Here is a 6,000-nt window from a genome sequence, read left to right as displayed (position 1 = left end):
ACTTATTAACATGTTACAACAAATACGACTTGATTTTTCATCCAATGCCGAAGCAATAGGCAATATGTAAGATTCATGCATGAAGTAACTGAGGTCTAAGCTCCACAATGTAATGCAGCGATCATGTGGGACAAGGCATGATTTTTGGCCAAGGGGTGGAAGTAGTCAACATGGGCCAAACAAAATCTTTTAGGCCAAGTTAATTAGGGTTGTGGGCCATGCCCCACTAAGGTGGCAATGAAACACCTTGGGCTAAGGGGCATGTGAAGGCCTGCATGGTACACTAAGTGGAGAAAGGCAAGTGACAACACTAACCCTAATCAAGTCATGATAGATTAGTGACTTCCATGACAAGCCAAGCATGGGACTTCCATGATAGATTAGTGACTTCCATGACAAGCCAAGCATGGGAGTGGTGAGGGCCAAGGCTTGAGTTGAGAGATGGTCAACTAGCTGAGGGGTAAATCCACCTGGGGCTGAGTGCCAAGTGATTAGGCATGGGAGGTTGGCAAGAATGCTAGGCATCTAAGGCAATGGTTGGATTTGGGTCAATGCATTTCCATGTAGACCAACTCAAGGTTGAGGGCCTTTGTGCCTTTATGCCAACGTTATGGTCCAAGGGTCCTCTTCATAATGGAGGCTGGAGAGCAATGTGGTTGAGAAGGAAATGAGAGGACGAGGGTGGGACTAAGGGCTTAAAACTATGGGCCGACTAAGGAGGAGGGAGAATGTGTGGTTGAGAGGAAAGGGCCAAGAATGATGGTTGGGGCTCTAATGGAATGGCTAAAGGGAAGAGGGTTGGCTAATATCATGAGGTTAAGACCTAAGGGTGGAGAGTGAGAATAAACAATGAGTTTAAGAAATAAACAACACCAAAAGAAACATAAACATTATTCCCCCCTTGCTCACAACAAGGAGTAGAAGAAAAAAAACTTATACAAGTGGATTGAATAGGCCTAGATATGGCAATGCTAGGGCTAAGGCTTGATTCCATCTCTATCCCTATATTCACTTCCCCTATTGCAATGTCTGTTGCCCTACCTTCTTCAAACCACAATGCTAAATGCATTTTTTTCCTCCCCAACAAAGAATAATAGAGACTCTATAATTGAATATTTTTTATTATTTTTAATAGTGCATGGTTGTTTTCTAAGGTTCTTCTTCTCTCATATTCCATGTCAATCCTATTTTATTACCACTTAAATCAACTAAAGCATCAAAAGTAACAAATCATTATCTTACTTCCATTAAGTGGCTCAAGAGGATTAAGCCTTCCAAGATTATTTCTAGCACATTAGGCCTTCACTAGATTTGTACTCTTATTTTCCATTTGCAATTAACAATTACCTTTGTTATTATTGAGACTAAATTTGATACATCAATGATGGTTAAAAGTTGTAGTTGCAAAGGCCTTGCACATAGAATGATTTTGGTATGATCTATCAATGATAGAACAACATATACATTGTGGTCTTTGTTTGCACAACATCCACATTTATGTCTAATGATGTCTACTCTACTTGTTTCCATAAGTCTTATCATTTTTCTTGTAGAAACTTGTTCTAATGCTAGAGTGAAACTATTCCATAAAAGGGCATATTGCCAATGTGTTAATCATCCTTGCACAATCCCATCCAGGGAAAATTCAAAGAATATGTTCGAGTGAAATTGTTGCATAAACAAGGCATATTGCCAATGTGTTAATCATCATTGTACAATCCCATCTAGGGTGAATGCAAAGTATATATTTCAAACCAGCTTGATTCACATGATTTGAGAAATGTTTTCATTAGAGCAGCATATTTTCTTCTCCTAATTCATAGTAGTGAAGCCTTTCATATTGCTCACAAAGCTCATTGTTCTAGTATAATATTAACATTAAAAATGCATATCTTTATGCATTAAGTGAAAATGGTATTTTACATACAAATATCTTACAATAATTGTAGTTATATGCTCTCCTACTTGGTCTTAAACAACCCATTTGTGTTTACTTCACATTCCTATAGTTAAAGACAACTGAATCACATAAATTTGACTTACTTTGAGATGTGCATTGAGTATAAAGCACTTACAGTCAAATGAACCAAAGAAATCTTGAGTATGCTTTAGAGACCTATATTGTCCTCTTGATAAATAGTAGCTTACAACAAAGAAACAAGCAAACAAAATGGTTGTTGAGATCATAAAAGGAGAGAACTTTAATATTCTAATATTTTTTTATAAAAAATACATTTCAAGTATACAAGGGTAAATAAAAACATAAAATCATGCTAGCATTGCAAATAGTACATATTACTCCTTACTCTTCTATTATGTTCAATAATGTAGGGATAAGTATCAAGAACATAGCTTTGACAGGCACTTCCAACCTTGAGACAAGATCAAAATTTATGAATTCCAAATAGCTAGCTCACATAGTATATCATTATTTTTAGATGGGTTTCAATACAATGAAGCAAAGAAATACTGAGTAAATTTCTTGCTGAAGGAATGTGTTATCCTCTTGATAAATAACACCTTGAAAAAGAGAAAGCAACCAAACAATACAATTTTTAGAAGAAGGTACTAGATTTGGTAGTTTGCTATTCACAAAGAATCACCACATTGCAAGATTACAACTTTAATTATAAACATAAAACCAAGAGGTAGGGTAATTCACTTCAGTTTCATAATCATAAAGGAAAATGCCCTTCCCCTGTATACATCCAAAAAGTATAAGCATGCATAAGATTCAAAACACCAAGAGAGCAACTCACGCATTTGAAACATCCAAAGGTGCAAGAAAGTTCAATGGGAGGGCTATTTCATTTTTATAAAATTTAGATAAATTTATAGGATTACACTTACAAAAGAGAATATTTTATTACACTTCGAAAAAATACAATATATCTTTTTTTAAGAAATGGGGTCATTCTATTACCTCTAAAGATGTGAGTAGAGGGAACTTTGCATTACACCTTAAAAGCATGTAATATGTAGGGTTTTTAAGAGATGCACCTGCCAAGAAGACATCATGAACACAAACTACATGTATCTCTCTAGCTAGATGGACAACAACTACTAGAAACCAACAAAACTTATAAACTTAAACTTTTGCTAGAGACAATGAAGATATTTAATGCATATGCTATAAGTTTGACAATTGAAAGCTAAAGTAGGTGTACAAAACTCCATGGAAAGAAACTTTGGAGCCTACACATTTGAACATTTAGTGTAAGAGAAGAGCCCTCCAACCATGACTTTTAACCTCCAAATCACACTAATAATTTCAGCCAAAGACCAAATCTACTAGCTTCATGACTAAAGTTATCCCCTTAAGCAAAGGAAGCTTTATAATTTAAGCCGGTGTATCCAAGCTTAGGAGTTATATCATTGCACGGAGGAGATTTTGTACCTTTTGCCAAATCTTGTGTGGCTTTATGCCACTCAGGCCACACTATTGGAGTTACACCATAATAAAATAAAAGATTTAACATGTGGGCCCAACTCTTTTGCATTTCTATGCTACTACAAGAAACACACAGAAAATTCAAGCCTAGATTTATCCTAAAGAGAACATCTACCCTTTAGGCAAAGATCCTTAGTCTTTAGATTGACTAAAAGATTAACCCTTGAGACCAAATCTTCCAATTTTATGACTAAAGTTATCTCCTAACAGAAAGTTCAAACCTTTAGAGCTTGTACATGATATGTATGTATATGTGTGCAGATGTGTGTTGTGGATGTATATTATATACATATATGTAGGTAAAACCTAGTTAGGGCACTATGGTAACTCAAAAGGAAATATTTCACATCAAAATTAAAATTTTTAATCTTAAGGCCAAATAAAACACCTGAGTTGAAGGTCATGATACTAAAGATTTAGCCTTTAGAGTGAGACTTTTAACTTTGCGACTGACTCAAAGCTTTAGCCTTGAGGCCAAATACTCTTAACTCTATGATAACTTATCCACTACCTTTAGGAGCAAACTTACTATATGAAGGAAGAATTTATCCTTTGGGATGAAACTTTTTGGGTTTTATACAATTATGCCATGTAGACAACTTATGTTACTATTGTGCTACAACAGAAAGTGATTGAAATCTCTAACCTTAGGCCAATGGAATATTGATACTAAAGTTGGATCGTGCCCTTGATGGATCTTGGTTACTTAAACCTTTAGGAATTAATGCCAACAATGGCCATGATCATGCCCTTGATGGATCTTGAAAATGATAAGTGTTTTTGGGATCAAAAGGTACTCAATTCAATGTACTATTAGACTCACAATCCCCCCTCAAGATGGTGGCAACAATACTATTTGAGCACAGTGTTTTAGAGAGTCACCAAAACCTAACAAAGTACTAGACCCTACAAAATCACTAGGCATTCATGCATTTAGTTCTAACATATTAGAAACCTCACATTTGGATTGTTGGCCCTTAAACTTTTGCAACCTAGGGTAAAGTACTAAGAAGAGTGACAATAAAATGGGGAAGGTTTGACATTGCAATAGAAAGCATGAAACAAATTGTGAATAGTTAGCAATGGTGTGTACCTACAATGGCATCTCACAAAAAAAAATTGCTGAAATTTTGGTGTGCAAGACATGAAGAATTGCAGAGAAAACATTGAAAACATTCAAAATCAAATGGGTTCATACGAAGGTCTAATTAAGTGACATTAAACCATCATAAAAGAGCTATGGTTATGACATGGCATAATAGCAAAGTCACTAAGATAGAGTGTAAAACTTGAGTCACCAACTATCACTCTATTGGCCTTCAAGGTCATGACTCACATTAGAGTTGCAAATATAACCTTTATGATAAATTGTGATACAAACCCTCCTTTGAATGTCAAAAAGAAAAAGAGCAATCACCCATGAATTGGATTCTAAGAATGCAAGTCCCTTAACATTGGAGACACAAGAACATGGCAAAAGGACATATAATTATGGCAGGTTAAAAGCAACTTGGTGTGCATTAAAAAGTGCTACCACATGGTGCCTTACATGCAATAGGTAAGAAGCCTAGTTGGAGGAAAAAGAGAATGATCAAGCCCATTACAATGATACCTGCATGAGTGCTCTTAGCAAAGTTGGTTAGTCTTGTTTCCTTCTCTTTGGCACACATAACTCAAATCTATGTATGGGGGATGAGTTTTAGAGATGGTTCTATGTGGCCTACCAATCAAAGATTGTATTGGTCAAATCTTACTACTATATTATTTTAGCTATAGGTTCGGAAAGCCCCGAACTTCTAGAGGGCTTCCCGAACCTACCCCCTTTTCCAAACCTCCTTTCTTTAATCAAAACCCTTTCCCCTCCTCTCTTTCTCAGGTGTAATATCTCATTTTCTCTTCCCCTTCCCTTTTTTCATTAAAGCCTCCCCCCCTCACCTCCCTTTTTAAAATTAAAACCCCCTCCCCTCTCTCTCACTTATAATCTCTCTCTTTTTTTTCCCCATTCCCTTTTTAATTAAATTCCTCCCCCCTTCCCTCCCTCTCTCTCATGTGTAGGGCCTAGGTTCTCTCTCTCTCTCTCTCTCTCTCTCTCTCTCTCTCTCTCAGTTAGATTAATTTTTTTTAATTAAATAAGTTAGATTAAATTTTTTTAATTAAATTTTTTAATTAAATATTTTAAAACCTTTTTTTAATTTAAAGTTTTTCGAACATAGTTTGTCACACACTTTGAAAGAGAGAGAGAGAGAGAGAGAGAGAGAGAAGAAGAAGAAGAAGAAGACGGAGAGAGAAGGGGAAGAAAGAGGAAAGAGAATAGTCTTTTTTTAATTAAACATTTTTCTTCTCCCCCTCCCCCCTCTCTCTCATGCGTAGGGCCTAGGTTCTCTCTCTCTCTCAAATTAATCTTACTACTATATTATTTTAGCTATAGGTTCAGAAAGCCCCGAACCTCCAAAGGGCTTCCCGAACCTACCACCTTTTCCAAACCTCCTTTCTTTAATCAAAACCCCCTCCCCTCCTCTCTTTTTCACGTGTAATATCTCATTTTCTCT

Source organism: Lygodium microphyllum, chromosome 28 (genome assembly GCF_053477565.2).
Source record: "Lygodium microphyllum isolate KBCC chromosome 28, Lygodium_microphyllum_v1.1.10, whole genome shotgun sequence".
NCBI classification, from domain to species: domain Eukaryota; kingdom Viridiplantae; phylum Streptophyta; class Polypodiopsida; order Schizaeales; family Lygodiaceae; genus Lygodium; species Lygodium microphyllum.
This window is presented reverse-complemented; position numbering follows the sequence as displayed.